The following is a 19,778-nucleotide window of genomic DNA, read 5'->3' as shown; positions in this document are numbered from 1 at the left end:
TTTTTTTTTTTTTGTGGTGGTGGTTTGGTTCCTGCTTTTTTTTTTTTTTTAATACCAAGAAGAAAAGGTATTGCTTGTGCAAATCCTTGTAAGGAAAGAGCAGAGAATTACCCTTGGAGTGAGCCTGCCTGAAACTCGATACGTCTCAGATGTGTGTTAACAGAGAAATGAAAAGCTTGTGCCATAAAGTGATAGGGGATAATGAGTTTAATCTACTATTATGTTGTCCTGGGAGACAGAGATGGGGCAAGGGTATTGGCAATAACATTATGCTTTGCATGACAACAACAGCGAATACCACCTGAACACGCATCCCTGGGGAGGGGTGAAAGGGTCTGTTTTCAGAGAGTCCGCGGAAAGGTGGAGAGACACAACCGAGAGATGTGAGCCTGGAGAAAGATGCCAGGAGATTTGCAGATGGGGAGCGTGTAACAGCTGTGTGCTTTCTGCAGCTTGAGCTCTGCTTTCCCATTCAGTGACCCAGCTGAACTGGACGACACTGGGATCTCAAACTCATTGAGATCTTGAGAAACGCAGTAAAGCAACCGTAGCTTTAGTGACATGTCTAACCTGGAGCCTGAATGAGCAAATCTTTAGCTTCTCTGCCTACAAGATAGATAGATGAGTGGTGATTTGCTACTGCAGCAGACCTGGGGATTTTAAAGGATGCTGGTGTGGGTGAACACTCCTGTGGACCTGGTCTGGGAACCACAACTGGTGAGCAGGGCCTCAAAAGGGTTTTTGGTGGTGTGTGGTGAAAACGGAGAGTCTGAGTTCAGGACCTAGAAACTTATCAGATCCTAGAGCTGGGCCAGGGAATCCAGGAGCCTTTGAAAGCAAAGAATGCAATGTCCCACTCTCAAGGAAGCATCCAGACCCCTAACAGCCTTTTGGGAGCCAGGGCACCCTTCTGGTTTATAATGCTATGAAGCTTTTTTTTTTATTTTGTTCCTGTGTGGCATTACCTCTATTTTCTGGGCCACGCCAAGTTACGTGCACCTTGTGCAGAGCCTTGCGTGTCCCTGTCCCTTCTGATGCCGTGAAGTACGTGGGTCGGTCTGCAGGGCCAGATGTTGCCCAGCTGAGCTGGGTGCAGTCCATATGGCCAGCAGCAGGGCCAGCTTCTGCTTCAGGAGAGGTGGGAACAGAGGCGGCTTGTAATTCAGCTAGCTGCTTAGTGCAGGACACGCGAGTGTCTTTATCTCTCTCCATCACTGCGGTTCTCAGAGCTGTCCGTACCAGCCTCACCTTGCGCTGTGCTGGGGGCTGCCCATCCGCTCTCCTTCCCCAGGGCGGGGATGGCATGCCGTGCCTCAGTTTCCCTGTGGCCTGGCAAGCAGGGAGGGGTGGAGTTGGAGTGGAAGGGGGCAGAGGGGAAGTTACAGCAGCTGGAAGGAAATGGCGTTTTGGGGTGCTGCAGGGTAGCTGTACCCCACCCTGTCTGACGGGGTGGTGTTTTGGGGTGCAACGGTGCAGACGTGCTCTCTGCTGTGGAGCTGGTGTTTTGGGGTGCTGCAGGGCAGCCCTGCTCCATCCCAGCTGCAGAGCTGGCGTTTTTGCGTGCTGCAAAGCGGCCTTTGCCCCATGCTACCTTCTTCCGTGCCAGGATCACGCTAGGGCAGGGACTGCACCTCCCACCCCCTCTGCATTCCCTGTGCAGGATGGATGGCTACGGACAGTCCCATGGCACTGCTTCCTTCAACGTGTGATTTATGGGTTGCTGCTCAAGGTGTGGGTCTGAGCTTATCTCAGATGAGGCAAGAGTCAGGAGCACTGTCACTGCTCTCTTGCCTGCATGCAGGCTGCGGGGGTAATGGCATGGCGTCCCTTGCTGTCTCTGTGCCATGGAGAAATGGCTGTACCTGGGACAGGAGCAGAGGAGTCCTTGCAGGAGTGACAAGGGGAGTGCCCGGTCCCACCTCCATCCTTCCTCACCTCTGTTGCTTCCTTGCAGACCCGAATCTGCCTGCTTAGAGCGTGCTTTTTAATAAACCTGCTGAACTGAGGGCAGGTGTAGTGAGAACAGATTATAAAGGGTTGCAAGTCCTAATTGTGCCCATGCTGGTGCAGCAGTGTGGGGCACAGGATCCCCACATAGCTTTGTAGTACTTTGTCCTGACGATGAGGATGGTCAGAGACATCTTCCCTGTGCCTCGTGTGTATAGGATGCCTCCTGTGAGCCACCATAGATGGAGGGTAGGTCCAGCTTCCTATGGTTGCTGCAACCTGTCTTGATGCTGTGAAGCACTTTTAATTTGAGGCAGTACCCTAAGGGTTAAGCCACTCTTGTGGTATAGGGTTTGTAGCAAGAACAAAGAGGGCTTTTGAGGTCTGTGTTGGTGTAGGAATAGAGGGGATGGATTGAGCCTTTCCCAGTGTGTTGAATTACAGAGGTCATGGAGACCCTATTGCTGGGAGGCAGCAGCAGTTGAGGTCCCTGCTGAAAGTGGGGAAGACAGAAAAGAAATTGTGAAGGTCAGTGAGAGCAACTTCATGGAGAGCTTTAAGACCAGAGTGAAAACTGGAACTGTATCCTGAGATGAATGCATGTTGAACACAAGGCTGGGAGGCAGGAGGCCAGGACTGTAGTCTTTGTGCAGGCCTTTTGCCCTGGGCTTTTTCAGTGGTTTGGTTTTGGTTTTGCCCACCAATATTGCATTTGCAGCTGCCCCCACATGCGGTGCCTGAATTTGCAGCCTCACTGCTGTAGCCAGCACTTGGGCCTCTCCTACCTGCTCTGGGCTGAGGACGGCTGCAGAGGGTAAAAGGCAATGCCTGCAAGGGAGGATATCTCCAAAATGCAGAATAGGAGACAGTCCTGGGTGCCTAGAGGCATGTTTTGCCTTGACAGAAGAAGGAAGTTGTTTTTCAAATGCCTACCCAGGCTAAAAGTGGATTTTTCATGTTTAGTTAAGCAGGAAGGCCCAAGTCTAGCTGATTTCCTAACCCTCTGCTTAGTGTTGTCTGCTCAGGGTGCCCCGTAGGGCAGAGCACCAGAGGGGCCCACAAAAGAAGCTGGGGAAGGGATGAATGGCAGGCAGCTCCGTTTCCCATCCCACAGCAACGTGGGAAGAGGACACAGCTCATTTCCATCCTGAGATTCAGATGGTGTGAGCTTGTGGCCAGCCCACCCAGGACATGTACAGACGGCTGCAGGATGCGTTGAGTCAACAAGAGCATCCCCTTGCCGAGGAGGTGGGCCGATCAGGGCTGCCAAGACAATAGGGGTTTCCAGCTTGCAGGAAGGGTGAGCACCAGCTGCGAACCGCACGGTGGGCTTTCCAGTTTTAGCAAACTTGGATTTGTATTACCAACCAGAAAAGGCAGCTTAGTCCTTGAAACTTTCAGCCTGGGTTAGCAGGCACTTGGCCATTCAGGTCCATCCCGTGGCACAGGCGTGCTCCCCCATCTAAGCTTCCATTTAAAGAAATTCCATGTCTGGTCTTTATGTTGGATCAGATGACCTTGGATGTGTTTTGTTTGGTTTTGGTTTGGTTTTGTTTTTGTTTGTTTGTTTGTTTGTTTGTTTTTTTGTTTTTTAACAAGGGCTGCTGCTTCGTTGGGCTCTGTCAATGAGATGAAATCTGGTCCCCAGGAATACTCCATGAAGGCCACTGCAGCCACCACCTGAGTTAGCAGCCTGGAAACTGCTCTCCTTTTTCAAGCACCGCAGAAGGAGCACAGAGCTGCTGTGAGAAGCAGAACTCAGAAATGGAAGGCTGGGTCAGGGGCTCTTGGAAATGCTGACGTCCCCAGTTCACCTTGGTAGATGACCTGTTCTCAGAGTCATGCCCTGTGTGTCTGATCCTGTAACCAGGAACTATTTCAGCAGAAGCATCCACTTTGTGTGCTATTTGCTGCTTAGCGTCTGCATTGAGAAAACCCGAACTTTTCCACCTGTCATTGCCCATAATCACCTCTTCTCATTCTGCCCTTTGGCATCACCTGTGCTGCAGAAGCATGCCACTGATGTAAAGGTGCGTGAATAAACTGGTCCCTGCTGCTCACAGTTCCCAGCGTGCTGACCTGAAACATGCTCTTTGAAGGCAGCAAGGTCTTGTCGTCGTACTTTGGAGGGATGCTCTCCTCTGTTCTTTGCCACCTGGGCTGCAGAAGGGGAACATGAGGCAGTTGCAAGGAATCCCCTTGGTGTTGGAGAGACTTCACAAGCAAGAGCAGCTTGGCTGTCTCCTCTCTGCTCTTTCCCCTCCAGCCAGGAGTGGGGTGTTGCAGATGCGATGTTACTGCTCTGTAGTCACAAATCAGGGGCTGGCAGGGGATTGTTACAGTCTGGCTCAAATTGGAGCAGTCCCCACTGCTCTGCCTGGGTGTAGAGCACATCCCTTGGCTTCTCCTTCGCCTGGGGGCTGTGGCAGGGAGCCAGTCTTATTTAAGAGGCCACATAGGTTATTGGTGCTCTCTCAGGGGCTCCTAGAGCTTGTAGACAAGCCCATCTTTTTGGTGATGATGGACTGATTTAAGCACATGCATTTAAATTGCTAGGCCTGTCCTGCTGGTGGCTGCTGAGTTTCGTTCAAGTGTTTGCCCAGTGCTGTGGCCTCGGTGATACTGTGACCACGGTGTTGGCTCTGCCTTTGGCCTCGCTGATGAGATGTGTTGAGCATTATGGATGTCCCGCCCTGGCTCCCTAGAAGGGACCGCGGGGACTGGAGCAGCCCGATGGGAGCAGGGGTGGTGCGCAGGGGAAGCAACTGGTGCTGCAGTGCCCTGTGTGTCCCATATCTTGTGTTTCTTTGCCCTGGGAAGGGAGAAGGGCTTTAATTCCTGCATGTCAGGGCCTTCTGAGCTGGCTGGACTGTGTGACCCTCCTGGATATGTGATGCTTGACCAACTTGCCTTATTGCAGTACCAGCAAGTCTTGTGCCGAGCAACCTGCGTGAGGCTGAAGGCAAATGCTGCAGCTGGCCAAGCACTCCTGGGTGGAAGGGACCAGAGCCCCTTGCCAGTGTGACTCTGACCCCTGGGATGTGTAGAGGAAAGGGTGAGAGAAGAGTCAGTGTCTGAGCCCAGTAATTTTCTCCTGTAGTCAATGGGAAATGGATCCTCCAGCTACAATGGGCTGGTCCCCTCCGAGAAGGAGGCTGAGGTTCACCGGAGAGCCCTGGGAAGGGGTGATGCTGGGGAAAAGGCGAAGGGAAAGGATGAGGGGAAAAGCCTGTTTGAGCTTCAGCCCCAAGCACTGGGGAACTGCTAGCTGGAGGAGCAGCCTGCAGATGACACGTATACGTAGCATCATGTGCGTGGGTTGTACTGTCCAGATTTGGGAACTGGCCAAGCCCACAGGCCCTGCGTGGGCAGTGGCACTGGATGATGCCAAGTGACCATAGCTGTGCTTAGGGAAATCCCTTTCTGCCTCCCAAGAAGCTCTCCACCACGGAGGGTTGAGCTGGGAAGAGGCACAGCCCAGGGGACATGTTTGGCTGTACTCAAAGGCAGGTTATTTGTCAGAGAGCTCTCCTGCGGATCCCAGCTGCAGCAGCGCCGGGTAGCCCTCCCACAGCCAGCGGTGGGGCTTGGGCTGCTGGAGGGATGATAAAGTGAATGGCTTTGCCTGGAAGGCAGCCTGGGAGCCCAGAGGAAGCTGTCCCCCCCGCGGCTCCTTATCTCGGCAGCGCTGGCACAGGGCAGCGCTCCCGGCCTGCCTTTCTCCCCTGCATGGACGTGAGCCAGCGGCGTCACCTCTGCCCCTCCTGCCGCGGGTGCTGCGGGAGCCCAGGGCTCCACACAGCCCAGACAGGCTCCTGCCCGGTTCGCTGCCTTGCAGAGTTCATGGCATTGCCCCAGCGACTGCGGCCGGGTTGCACACACACAGGCACGCGTGTGCATGCACACAGGTGTGGTAGAAATGGGCGAGTTGGGCAGGAGGAGGGGGTGGATCGCAGGGGAATGAGTCAGCGGGGAGGCAGAGAGCAGGTGCTCGTCTGGGGCTGGGCTTTCAGGGAGCCCAAGGGCTTGGCAGCCCGTGCCGGGTCCCGTGGGCAATGGGGTGAGGGTGCCGGGGTGGGCTGGGAAAGCCGCGGGTGGAGGCAGTGCCTGCGGTTTGGGAACGGGCCAGGATCCGACTCCGCCACGTGCCCGTGCCTCCTCCAGCCATGGGTACGTGGCTGTCCAGAGGGGCCTGGGGCATCCTCAGTGCTGAGGCTTTCCCAGGGGGCCGAAGACGAGCACTGCAAGGGAGCAGTGCGGTGACTCGTGTGTCTCAGCCTCCAGTGCGTGGGGTGGGTCTGTGTCCCCATGCAGCCAGCTCTGGGCAGGCTGAGCAGGTGTCTGTCCTGGTTGGATCCTGCCCAGTAACCCCCATCAGCTCTGAGAGAGCAGGGAGAGGGTGGAAGAATGAATGTTCCTGCTGGGGCAGAAAGTGATAAACAGCTAGCTCTGGATTGAGCAAACACAGCCTAGGGGGAAAGCTGGAACAGGGACAATGTGCTGCAGATCTGGGGGCATGGTTGGTTGTTGGTTCTGAAATACTTTGTGTGACCTGGGGTCTGCTGCAGACCCTTGTGGGGATGCTCGGGGGCTGTAGATGGCTGCTTCCCTCATCCAGGGACCTGCTCTGGGCTGTTGGGTTTCCATCTAGCCCAGCTGGTCTCTGCTGGGTTTGACTCCTGATGATCCTGCTTATCGCTCCTGAGGGCGAGTCACTTGTAGGCATGATGGAGGTGGGCTTGGTATTGGTGCCACAGTGGTGAAGCCAAAGCCCTCTGTATTTAGGGACAAACTTCTCAGAGCAGGTACTTGGCACTTCTGGCATGAGATAACCTATGTGTGTTGCAGCAGGCTACCAACCAGAGCTAGGATCAAATAATTGAACAAAAACAGCCCCCACTGGTCTCAGTGTTGAGGTGAGTTTTGTTCAATACCCCCAAGGCATGCAGGTGTCTGCTGCTCCTCCCTGGTGGCATCCTTGGCTGGGCAGGATGGAAACTGACAGGCTCCAGCACTCTCCAGAGATGTGCTAGAGCTCTGGCCCTGCCGTGGGGCTTCTAGTGTTGGGCAGAGGCCAAGAGCGGTGGGTTTGTGCGGCTGGAAAGGGAAGGCAGTGAAGGGGGCTCACTGCTGCCAGCAGCTGTGGGCTGGGAGAGAAGCTGGAGCTGGGCTCTCCTGGCAAATGCACAGGGGCAGGATGAGAGGTAACAGCACACAAGGGAAATTCCAATTAGATATCAGGAAAAATATTTCCGCACAAGGACAGTTGGTCTCTGGAGCAAGGCCTGGAGAAGCGATGCAGTCTGCACAGTTGAAGACTTTTAGCCCTTGGCAGGGGCAAACCCAAAGCAACCCGCTAGAGCTTGGCCCTGCTGTCAGCAGGATGGGACTGAAACGCCCTGAGGTCCCTTCCTACAGTTGTTGTTCCCCAGTTCTGCAGTTCTCGGGGCGCTTGGCAATGTAGCATCTTGTGATCTGTTGGACTGACCAGCTTGGAGGCAAATGGAGGGCTCGGGGGATTGTTCTGTCCATCCCCTTCTCCTGGCTCCTGCATTAGCAGCGCAGGGAGATGGAGGCCCTGCTGTAGTGGCATTGCCCACCGCACTGATTTGCCACAGCCCATCTTAGCTGCAGCACCCGTGTCTCCAGACGTCCATGTTACTCCCTCACTGCACAAGCACAAAAAGCCCGTTGGCAGTGAAGTGCAGGGTATAAACCACCCACCCTGCTCTGCTGGCATTGCGGAGCTGTGATCTGCAGGGGGATGCTGGCGTTGTCAGGAGGCTGGGGAGGATGCTGGCCCCCAGCCCTCTGGCTGGAGGGGCTCCAGGTTTATCTCCTCTGTGGTGCCTGTCCCAGAGACAGTGACGATTGCAGGGGAATTCACCAGTAGCCTTTTTAAAGGCTCCAGCTGCCTGACCATCCTGAGCAGATGGAGGCTGAGATGAGCCCAAAGAACTGTCTAGGAAGAATTACTTGCTCCCAGTATTTTCTGTTTCTTTCCCAGCCTTTTATTCTCATGGCTGCTCTTTTTCTGATCCTGTCTTTCTGCAGGGCTGGCTGCTGGCAGCCTCATCAGTCTTGTCTTCAGAAACAACTTTGCTCTGCAATTTATTGTGTCTCCGAGCTTTGACCCTGGTGCCTGATGCTGCAGAAGCACATGTCTGGTGTGTAAGTGCTCAAAGGGTGTTAGTGTTTGCCCCATTCCATCTGCAAACCAGAGCAAAGAGGGCTGTGTGTAGCATGGCACCTGGGCAGAGCTGACCTGCAGCAGTAGCTAAGTCTGCCTCCCTGTCTGGCTGAGGCTGGGAGAGTGTCCAGGCTCACCAGATGCTTTTATGGTGGGTTTTCAAGGTCTAGGACATTCCCATGAGCCTGTGTCAGCCCAGAGATCCCTTCTCAAGTTGCTCCTCTGAGCCTTTCCCTTGGGCTCGCTCATGCTGAGCTGCCACCTTGCTCAGAGCCTGGTGTGCTCCCCCTTCCTCAGCAGTCCCCTTGTTACTCGACACTGCTGTGGGCACTCTTGCGTTACTTGGAAATCCCCGTTATAACACCAGTGTGCATCACGAGCAGCAGGGTCCGGTGGTCTGAGCCCCCAGAGCTCCTGGGCTCTGTCCCCAGCTGCGCATGTAAATCACAGCATGGCCAGGGATGAGCTGGTTCCTGGTAGTCCATGGGGAGCTCTTGGGTCTCTCACGGGCTCCATCTCCTTAGGAGGGTCAGGTCTCAGGGGACATCTGTGTCTGCCACCAGGACTGAAGGTGTTTTGGACCCAGTTGCCATAGTTAAGTTGGTTTCTGAGGCCTCTGAGCTTTGTGTGTTCTCACGGAATCAGAACAGCAAAACATGGGCTGCAAGAGTGGCAGCAACCAGAGTTTGCACAGGAGCCTTCGCATCGTTCAGGAACAGATGTGGGGGCTCATGTTCTGTGTAGGTGGGTTCTCTGGGGATGCAGATGCATCTCGAGCCCATCCCTGTTCACTATTGCTTCTGTGAAGACGGGGGACACTGATATGCCCCAGTACTGTGTAGTCCCAGCAGGCTGCACCTGCCAGATAGCCCTGCGGGCAGGTCCTCTCCAGCCTCCGCCTGATGTGAAGCACCAGTGGAGCCTCGGCTTTCTCCATCTCCGTGTGACACCCAGGTGCCAGGTGGGTTCTCCCGTCCGTCCCAGGGGCATCCCTGGCCATGTGTATTGCTGAGAGCCCTGGCAGCCCTGCAGGAGCCCCGCTCCCATGGAGGGGGTGGTGGATTCACCAGACAGAGGGTTCTGCTGTCAGTGGGACCTCACAGGTGGTTTGGCCTGTGTGGACTGGGAGGGTTGCTGTTTTAATGAGATGACTGAAACATAGGAGGTTCCATCTGAATATAAGGAGAAACTTCTTTGCTTTGAGGGTGCCAGAGCCCTGGAACAGGCTGCCCAGAGAGGTTGTGGAGTCTCCTTCTCTGGAGACATTCAAAACCATCTGGACACATTCCTGTGTGATCTGCTCTGGTGAACCTGCTTTAGCAGGTGGGTTGGACTAGATGATCTCCAGAGGTCCCTTCCAACCCCAACCATTCTGTGAAACAGGAGCTAGAATGTGCCGCCCACTGCCCTGCATATGGCTATGCCTGCAGTCAGACGTGCCAGTCCATTCTACCCCGTTTCCTTTCAAAGGGGCTTGTGCACTTGTGAGCTTGCCTCCATTGTGGGCAACAGCGTGAGTGTTTAAGTGACAGCTGTGGTACCCTTTTCCTAATGCCACAGAGCGTTCCTCTCTCACCTTCAGTCCCATGGGAAGGAGAGATTTCCCTTTTCCCTGAGAAGGCACAGGACACTGAATTCATGGTGGAAATCCTCCTTCCCTGCAGTAGCCTTGGCTATGTCCAGCTCTTTACAATCAAGGATGGACAAAGCCTCACCTTTATGACCCAAATCCCTCCAGCCTGTGCTGGACGTGAGACTTTCTAAATCGCAGCTGGGAAGGGGTGAGTTGGGTGGGTGTGCACGGCCATATGTGTGTGTGCATGGTATCTCTTCCCTCTGTGCCACATAGATGTTTAGCACAGGGAGTGGAAAAGATGCTGGATGTCCCCACATCTGCTACAGCCTTATCTGCAGGCTGCAGCTTGGTAGCCCCGAGCTGGAGGCCCGAGTGCCTGTGCCCAAGCACCTCCCTTGGAGGGCTCTTGCTGTAAAAGGAAGTGTATCGCAAGAGGGGTTGCGGTGGGGATGGGCAGTTCCCACGGGGTAAATGCTGCCTGCACAATCCTTGCTGCCACTTTGCCTGCTCCCTCTTCCCACGCATAGCTTTGCCTGTGTCCGGAGTTGCTCGAGGTAATGCAGCATCCCCAGGACCTTCTTGGCTGCTCTGCGGTGCCCTGGTGACCATTTGGGGAGGTAGGGAAGGGTGACGTTGCTGCAGCTGTCTCAGATCGGTGTCGGGAACCCATCAGTGTGGCGTGTGCGAGGCAGCTCAGGCTGGCAGAGCTGGAGGTGGGTGGCAGCTGGGGATGGGGGGGTAACCAGGGTAAGTTATTCTGTGAGATGCAGCAGTCAGGAGGCAACAGAGCACAGGTAAAGAGCTGGGGACACTGGGGCCCTGCTCAGAGTTGCGTGTTGACGGGGCAGGTTCAGCTGGAAGAGGAGGTTGAGGTGGGAGCAAAGAATAACATCCTTAGGGGATTCAGAGCCCTGCTGCCATGTGAAGGATGGAGGAAGGTGAAGGACTGTGGATCTAGGATTGGGCAATGTGGATGGCGACAGGGCATCGGGGTGCAGAAGGAGCTGGCTTGGTAAGGAGGGCAGATGGGGCTGTGGATGCTGTGGCTGTTTGTGTGGTGGGCCAAGGGGACAAGAGAGGAGACAGCGAAGGTGGGAGCAAAAGGAGTCCTTGCTGTCTTCTCCCGGCTCACAAAGCATCAGCCACTCCCTGGGGGTTCTTGTCAAGGGCTTGTGTTTCTGTACTCTGTTTGTAGCAATGGAGAGCGGTCTGGGCTGTTCACACTGCACGGGTAGATCACAGTTCCCATGGCATGGCGTGGGACAGGGAGCTGATGGGGTGGTATTCACCAGTGAGCGATTACCTTTCCACTGGAGTTGAGTTAAACAGATCGGGAAAGGGTTCTCAGAGCTTCTGAGGCATGCACTGACCCCAGGGCATCGTTCCATCATTCCTCCTCTTGGGACATCAGATAAAGAGGACTGAGAATTCTAATATTTGTGCATCACTTAGTATGGTGAGGATCTAGTCCTGTGTGGACCTGGGTCAAGCCTCCCTTGGACCAATGTCCTTATTCAACTTGAAACATGGCAGCATGTCGATGTCCCAGTCACAGCTGGAGACCTCTGGTGTTGTGCAAGTGCAGAACAGGAGTGGTCCCTGCCCCTCTGCCAGGAGGCTTCTCACGGCTGTCCTGTGACCAGCTGCACAGACACGGGGCTTTCTAATCACCAGTGGGGGAAAATTTTCTATCAGTTGCAGTTGCCACTGAGGTCTGGAGTGGAGCAGCTGGTCTGTCCCTTGGGCCACTGCTCCCCGAGCTCCCTGTCCCTTGGGCCACTGCTCCCAGAGAGGGACAAGAAGAATGGAAGGGAGCTGCCCAACATGTGCCCGTGCCTGGGTGACCAGGGGCTTGTTTTCACTGTGAGCACTTTTTTGTTGCCCCTGGGTGACTGCTGAGGCCGCCATGCCCTGCAAGGTCAATGCCATCAGGCTCCACAGATGTCCCTGGTGGCAAAGCTGGCAGGCGCGGTGCTGGCTGCGCCTTCCCCTGGGAGCGGTGGTGTGTGGCAGCTACCCCGAGGTGAAAAGATGCAGCTTTTTAGGAAGCGGAGCCAGCCTGGAGGAATCTTCCCCGTGTGGCCAGCTGTTGTCCTGGGCCTGGCTTGTGTCCTCCAGCACTTCCCACCTGGCGCTGCCTTGGGGAGTGGGGACTGGCCCACCCTCCGGACCCCCTGTGCCGGGCTAGGGGGTGCCACCTCGAGCCGGTGGGGCTGAGTATCCGTGGTGGAGCCCAGCAGCATCCTGCTGCCTCTGCAGGGATCCTCTTGGGCAGCGGAGAGTTTTCCCCACCCCCAGCTCTGCCGCTGCCTCTTTGTTTTCTGGCAGAAGCCTCTGTGCCTTTTCATTGCCGTTGAGGCGCCGAGCAGGAGCCTACATGTGCCGTGTGCGCGTCTCGCCGGGAACGTGATGCGGGCTGGCAAGCCTGCCGGGCACCTCCCTCGCAGGGCTGCAGAGGCCAGCCGGCAGCTTCAGGGCTCTCCTTTCCATGGGCTGTTCCTCCGGTCAAGCAAGGCTTTGAGGCTGCTGGTTTCCTACACAAAACCCTCTTTTGCATTGGCAGCGTTTCTGCACCTTGCCACAAGTGGAGTAAGTTGGATGGGAAGGGGCCGGTCCTCGGCTGGGCTGCACTGGGGCCTCGGGCTCTCGGCTGTGGTCCTTCCTCACCCTTGCCCCTGTGGGGAAGGCACCTGAGATTCGAGCAGCTCCAGGGGCTGCGGAGACGGGTACGGCGGTGGCTGAGGATTGCTTGTGCTGCGCCTGCCTCTCCGTGTATTTGATCTCTCGACTTCCAGCGGGGACTGAATTCCTGTGCTGGATTCTGGGCTCGGCACTTGTGAAAGGATCCAATTATTTCAGAGCTTTGAGCATCTCCATTTGCTGCCCATATTTGCAGCGCCTGGGTCTGCGCTGGCTGGAATTCCAAGTGATTAACGTGGCTGTGACATCCCTCCTAGGGGTGTTATCTTTGCTTGCTGTCTCCCACCGCCCCCCTCTTCCTCCTCCGGCAGCGAGCGAGACAGGCAGGCAGAGACAAAGGTCTGTCCTCAACCTGGGCTGTCCTCCCCGTCAGCGGCTGCTGCTTGGGATCTCCCTGCCCTGCCTGCCGCAGGGTTCCTGGGCTCCCGGTCCAACGCTGGAGCTGGGCGGCCGTGGGCTGTGTCGCTGAGGTTTGAGCCTTTGGTGCTGGGTGGGCAGGGGGTGCTGCCGGCTTTGGAGAGCTGCCCGATTGTCCTGCTGGATTTTAAGCTGCTTTTCATTCTTTGACTGCGCTCTCCTGGGGAAAGGGGCAGCCGTGCATGTAGGGGAGGCTGGCGGCGGGGTTCGATGTGGGGGAAAGCCGTACACAGGTGGCCAGTGCATAGTGGGATCTGCCTGCAGCCCCTGCGACCCCCCTTCCCAGCTGCAGGCTATTGTCAGCATTGCTGCCTGCATGCCGGGCACCCGGGCAAGGTGTGTGGAGGTGGTCCCTGCCGAGACGTGGGGCATCAGAGGGAGCAGGGGTAAGTCCCTGGGGCTGGGAGCTCTTCTCCAGCTCCCCAAGCTCCCGGGAGAGGTTTCATTGTGTCACCATGGGTTGGCTGAGCAGAAGGGCTCTATCCCTGCGGCACCTGTGCATGGGGCTGGGGAGGCACCGCATGTCGCTGCACAGACCTCGGCCCCTCAGGAGCCCCAGCGAGTGGCCTGTAGGAGGGCTGCTCTGTCCCCAGGGGCTTCTGCACCCCGTCAGTGTCCCCTCCTGTGGGACAGGAGGAAGGGCAGCAGCAGCACCTGATGGACATGGGTGCTGCAGGGCAGAGGGAGCTGTCGGGTCTGTTTCTGTAGAAGCTGTCTCTGGTGGTTTCTAGGAGCTCCCACTCCTGATGTGGACACAGACTCTGGCCCCATCCTCCCTCTCTGGGCTCGGGCTTCCTCCCCGTTATCTGCAGAGGGGCCAGCACTGAGCTAGGCTCTGCAGCTGCGTAAATTTGGCATGGCAGGAGGTCTCCTGAGGACCCCCGAGAGCAGCGCTTGCTCTTGCAGAGGGGCAGGGATGCTCCCTCCCTCTGCTTCCTCCCTCCTTCCCTCTCGTTTCCACCAAGTGTGAGTTCCTTCCTCCCCAGTCTCAATACCAGGGAGTGCCAGAGCCATGTCCATGGTGGTTGTTTTTCCCTTAAGGCACGGTTTGCTCCTCTAACATCTCTAACCAGCTTCTCTGCAGGATGGTGCTGGAGGTGGTCCCCAGCCTCACGCATCTGTCTGTCTCCTGATGGCGATACGCCTGATCTGTCAGGATGTGGAGAAACCCTTCTCGGGTGGCAGCGCTGCTGCTGGTGCTGCCATCCTTCAGGGTAGTGATGGAAACTTTCTGCCTGCTGGCGCTTCTCAAGCTCTGCTTTTAGCCTGTGCCGGGGTTCTTCTGGGTTTGCACTTCCACTGGTTAGATTTCCTTCCTTCTCCCTGGCTTCAGACAGGACTGATGGAGCTGCAACTTATCCTGTAGGCAGTCTGTCTCCTGCAGTTTCCCTTGCCTCTTCTCTTGCCTTGTGCTCTGCTTGTATGAGGATGATTATTTGCCTCTTGTAATGACAGCCCCTCTCTTTCCTGGCTGTGCGGTTCTGCTTCATCCACAGTCAGGCTGCAAAGGTCCCCTTAGCACTTCCCAGGACGGGAAGCAGGAGGGAGAAAGGCAGCAAAAGCCGGTTTGGGGTTGGTTTGGTGGGGTTTTTTTGTGGTCTAAATGTTGCAAGGACCCCTCTCAGCCCCGTCAGCCCCAGGGCACAGCACTCTGCGCCAGGCAGCCATGCCCAGACCAAAGCCTCTTGTCCACAGTCCATGTGTCCCCTTGACTTGCTGGCAGTGCTGCTCTGGGAAGCTGCATGGATTCTGCTGGGTGAGTTTATCCTCTTTGGGCACAGCTCTTGCTCTCCTTGCACCAGTGCCCCGCTGCCAGCCCTAGCACAGGGGCTCCCCATCTTGAGGGTTCTGCTGCCCCTGCCCTACCACAGATGACCCCCAACTGGCAGAGCTGCCCCCGAACCCCTCCCACATCTTTTTGGCTGGTACAGTACAGGTAAAACAGCAACAGATCCTTTTTCAGGCTGCAGCCCAGCATGTGGTACCATGGCTGCATCGCCCAGTGAGGGACCCTTCCTCACCCGCCGTCCTGCTCTGTTACCACCAGGCTGAGACCATGTTCTGTTAATCCTCAGTTCTGCTTGGGTGTGTTGATAGGAATGGAACCTGCAGGTAAGCCGAGTCCCCGACCCTCCCCAGGCCTGGCTGAGTCATGCTGCATCAGGGTATGGTGGCTCGGTGTCCCCAGAGAACTCAATGTCCCTGCCCCAGAGCCTGGGAGACGCTCCCCCCTGGCATGTCCTTTGGCACTGAGCATTTCACAGAATCATAGAATGTCCTGAGCTGGAAGGGACCCACAAGGATCATCGAGTCCAACTCCTGTCCCTGCACAGGACAACCCCACAGTTCACACCATGTGTCTGCGGGTGTTGTCCAGTCTCTTCTTGAACACTGTCAGGCTTGAGGCTGTGACACCTCCCTGGGGAGCCTGTTCCAGTGTCCAGCACCCTCTGGGTGAAGAACCTTTTCCTAATGTCCAATCTGAACCTCCCCTGACACATCTTCCTGCCATTCCCTTGGGTTCTGTCATTGGTCACTAAAAAGCAGAGATCAGCACCTGCCTTTCCTCCTCCCCTTGTGAGGAAGCTGTAGCCGTGATGAGATCTCCTCTTAGTGTCCTCTTCTCCAGGCTGAACAAACCAAGTGACTTTAGCTTCTCCTTATACAGCTTCCTCTCCAAACCCTTCACCAACTTCATGGCCATTGAAGCATGTTGCTCTTCTCCATGCCTCGGCAGGCTGGAGGACAAGAGGAAAGCTGTGCCTGGCACAGCTCTGGACCCAGGTGCTGGGAGACCCAGGCAAAAGTACAGGCCCCCTCCTGGCCCTTGAGCATCAAGGGGCTCTGGGAGCTTGGCAGGAGCAGGGCAGAGAGCAGGAGGAGTACTGACTGGGCTTCCCCCAACAGGTAAAGCCCTTTAAGTCCTGTCGTAGGGTCACAGCATCAGCACAGGCTGAAGCACCAGCAAAATCACCATCACTTGGGCTTAGGTGGAGCCAGACTCTTGACTAGGGCACATGGAGCCCCGTGTACTGCATCACAGAGATGGTACCTGTGCTGCTCAGCTGAGCTGGTGAGGACCTGGACCTGTCCCATCTGAGTGGCCAGAAGTGAGGCTCTGGAGATGCCTGGTTCAAGGAGAGGAGAAGGGAGAGGTGACCAGGTGCTGTCATTGCTTAGGGTGCATGAGTCCCTGGTGTTGCTCTCTGCCTCTCTCGGGGTGGTGGGCTCCTGCTGGGTGCTGAGCCCTGCTGTGACCTGGCTGGGCGCTTGTGGGAAGGAGCTGCCTGGGGAGGCAGAGCTAAGCACAGCCAAGGGAAACCCGGGGGCCAGGGGAAAGGAAAGGGGATGGGGACCTCCCTTAGCCTTGCAGGAAGGTGAGGAGCAGTGCTGTGCTCCAGCTGCTCCCCATCCCAGGCTAATGGGTAGATCTCCAGGGGGATGTACCAGGAGGTCCCGAGGTGTACTTGGAGACACTTCAGAGGTGGTCTGGGGAATCCTGGCGTTTCCCACCATGATGCTTTAGGAAACAGTATCTGGGCTGGCAAAACCTGCTACAGCCCGTTGTGCGAGGTGTGTGCACTGCTGGCCAGTGCTGGCGTCACCTGGTGACTGGCATCGAGGTCTCGCCTGGGGTGTATTTGTGGTGTCAACATGTCAGCCTTTCCTGATGGACACATTGCCCCAAAAGACAGCTGGCGCTGGGGAGCAAAGTGCTGTGACTGCAGAGGGACGTGGGAAGAAGAAAGGATGCAGGTGAAACTGCCTGTTTGTCCCAGCATGGACACGTGCAGGAAGGATGTGGCTTTCTCCTGTCTCACCATGCTGACTCTCGCCACTGGTTGCTGATTTTGCTTCCCAGGGGCTGACTGTGCCACACAAGTCATGGTACAAATCTCACCTAGGGATGGAGGAGGGAAGTGGCAGACTTTTTAGCAGGGCCTGTTGTGTTAGGACAAGGGGTAATGGTTTTAAACTAAAAGAGGGGAGATTCAGGTTAGACATGAGGAAGATATTTTTTACAATGAGGGTGGTGACACACTGGCCCAGGTTGCCCAGAGAAATGGTCAATGTCCCATCCCTGGAGACATCCAAAGCCAGGCTGGACGGGGGTCTGAGCAACCTGGTCTTCTACCTGTCTTGGTGCAGGCCTCATGTGGGGTGCCAGGAGGAGCTGATCTTTAAAATGAGCTTTTGTTGAGGTTTTGGACCAGAGGTTTGTCATGCTGCGGTGTTGATTTGCCCTTCTGTGAGTGCTCCTTGGGAGCTGGTGCGTGTATCTCTGTTCTGGCTGTTCACTGGCAGTGGCTTTTAGGCTGGCTGGCTCTTGGGGACTGGCCATGAGTGTCTATTAATTACAAATCTCATGGTAGTGGAATGAAAGAAGAGCCTGTTTCCTGGGGCATGCGAGGTCAGGCAGCGAGCACAGCGAGTGACCTGCAGAAGGTGGCTTCCCACCTGCAACACAATGGGATGGAGAACTTGCTGGACCCGAGTGCCAGAAAGGGAGTGCACTTCGGTGTTCAGTGCCTCTGAGCATTCCTCTGGGGATTTTGTTCATCTACCTGGTGCTGCTGTTTGCAGCCTTCAGTGCAGCGCTCGCTGCTGGGTTGGGATGCCTGGTGGGACAGAAGGCAGATGTCTGCTGCAGTGAGCCCCCAGCTGAGCGCTGCATGTGGAGGGCATGGTCCCCATGGATGGGCAACTTTTCCTCCTTTACCCAGAGGTTCCTGGGCCAGCAAAGTTTACAGGCTGTCCCTGCCACAGAGGGGCTGAGGCTGGAGCTGCCCACAGGCTCCTGCCCACTCTGAAGGTGTTGCACCACAAGCTGCTGCTCGAGCTGACTCTCCTCCTTGCCTTCTTCCAGGCATCAAAGCTGCAGTGCTGGTGGATTATGACTGCAGGGGAGCTGTGTTGCATCTGCAAATCTCCGTCATACATCAAGGGCACATCTGAGCAGGTGAGTGCTGTGCACATGAAAGGACTGCTGTCTTTGCATGGGGGAAGCTGGTGGGGGGCCATCATGGCTCGGGGCTGTCAGGCTTCTGGTTTCTGCCTCCCCTGCCAGGCAACTCTTATCAGAAGAAAACAATTGCAAGCTCTTCTCTTTGTCTGTAGGGCCAGAAAGTGTCCTGTGCTGTGGGTGAAAGGGGCAGGAGGTGGACGTGAGACCAGCGGCTATCTGGTGATCTGCAGTGTCTTGGAAAGCAAGGCATGAAATGGTCACCAGAAACAGGGATCTGTTCATATGCACAGGGTTTCGTATGGGAAGGCATGCAAAAGGGATGTAAAATACCAGCCAGGGATGCGAGTTCACAGCTTAGCTTAAAGTATTTGCAGTTTAAATAGAAATCAAGGTGACAGTGCCGCCTGAGATGGCCCAGATGTATGTGCCCTTTGCGTTTGGGAGACTGGGAGAGGCTGAGCCTCAGTGCTGCCTTCTCTGCCCCTGTGACCCCGCGGGCAGGCAGCATCCCCCTGCCCTTCTCCGGAAAAGCATTTGAATCACTCCAGCCCTGCATCTCCCCCTTTCCTTCCCCTCAGAGCCACTGGGCAGACTGAAGAGCTGGCAAGGACGGTGCAGAGGTTCGGAGGCACACCGTGATGGTGGGAGCCGTTCCACGGCAGCCACGCCGCTTCTGGGGGTGCCTGACTGGCAGGTGTCTTCAGCTAGTTGTGCCAACGACTGCCCGCTGCGGGACAGGGAAGTTGATCCAGAGCAAAGCAGGGTTCTGCTGCAGAGGGGTGAGTGCGGGGGGCAGCCAGGACAGGCTGCAGCGTGGTGGATAACACAGAGGGGTTGAGGTTGGCAGGGACCTCTGGAGGTCATCTGGTCCACCCCCCTGCCCAGGCAGGGCCACCTAAAGCCGTTGCTCAGGAACGTTTCCAGGCAGCTTTTGAATATCTCCAAGGATGGAGACTCCACCACCTGTCTAGGCAACCTGTCCTAGTGCTCGGTCACCCTCACAGTAAAAAAGTGTTTCCTGATGTTCAGACAGAACCTCCTTTGTTCCAGTTTGTGCCCGTTGCCTCTGGTCTTGTCACTGGGCACCTCTGAAAAGAGCCTGGCTCCATCTTCTTTGCACTCTCCCTTCAGGTATTTATATAGATGATAAGATGCTCCCTGAGTGTTCTGTTCTCTAGGCTGAACAATCCCAGCTCTCCCAGCCTTTCCTCACAGGAGAGATTCTCCAGTCCCTTAATTGTCTTAGTGACCCTTTGCTGCATCTCTCAAGTGCCGCCTCACCAGTGCTGAGCAGAGGGGCAGGATCACCTCCCTCCACCTGCTGGCAAACTGTGCCTAATGCAGCCCACAACACTATTGTCCTTTGTGAAAATGGCATGTTGCTGACTTATGTTCAACTTGGGCGTCCACCAGGACCCCACTGCTTTTTCTGCAAAGCTGCTTTCCAGCTGGTCAGCCCCCAGCATCTGCTGGTGCGTTTTTATACCTTCCATCACTCCTTTTAAACAAAATCCCTGGGCTCGGCCACCCTAACCTGCCACTTTCCCATCCCTGTCGTGGTGGGGGTCAAAATACCATGTGCAGCCTCGCTCTCCAGATAGCCGAGAAACAATCCCCCAATTGCTCACCTGCCCCTCAGCCTTTGCTCCACAGGAACAGGCAGAGCTGTGGGGAAAGGCAGAGGACAGAGCTGCCAGGCACAGGCAGTTTGTCAGGCTCTGGAGCTCCTCAGCCTGCTGGTGGCTTTTCCTGCACCTCCTCAGCTCTTCCAGCCATTTCAGTATTTGTCATGCCAGAAAAAACTCATGTCCGGGATTCTCACAGCTCTGAAACAGGGCTGAAAATAGAAAGTGAAGTGCTATGCAGCACAGAGCGGGTCAAGCCCTTTAGGCAGGAAGGATTGGGTGGATGGTGGAGGAGCCCATGGTGGGCTCTGCAGCTCCTGGTACCACCCAGCTGCTCATGGAGGTGGTGGAGGTCTC

At 56.1% G+C, this 19,778-nt stretch overlaps 1 protein-coding gene across 8 annotated transcripts in view; it reads left to right on the top strand.

Annotated features, from left to right (window-relative positions):
* The window catches only part of ATOSB (atos homolog B), a 48,216-nt gene that overhangs the window by 20,193 nt on the left and 8,245 nt on the right, over nt 1-19,778 (top strand). For 5 of the 8 annotated variants that reach the window (XM_065657567.1, XM_065657568.1, XM_065657564.1 and 2 more), the window contains exons 3-4: nt 17,698-17,790; nt 18,375-18,575. The gene's annotated coding sequence lies outside the window, so the exon portion shown is untranslated. Of the gene's footprint in view, nt 1-8,001; nt 8,119-17,697; nt 17,791-18,374; nt 18,576-19,778 lie in introns of all 8 variants that reach the window. The other 3 variants (XM_065657572.1, XM_065657571.1, XM_065657570.1) reach the window with 3 other exon arrangements.

The sequence above is a fragment of the Caloenas nicobarica genome, chromosome Z, assembly GCF_036013445.1.
Source record: "Caloenas nicobarica isolate bCalNic1 chromosome Z, bCalNic1.hap1, whole genome shotgun sequence".
In the NCBI taxonomy this organism is placed as follows: Eukaryota; Metazoa; Chordata; class Aves; order Columbiformes; family Columbidae; genus Caloenas; species Caloenas nicobarica.
The sequence above is the reverse complement of the archived record's forward strand: the minus strand, read 5'-3'. Positions and strand labels throughout refer to the sequence as shown.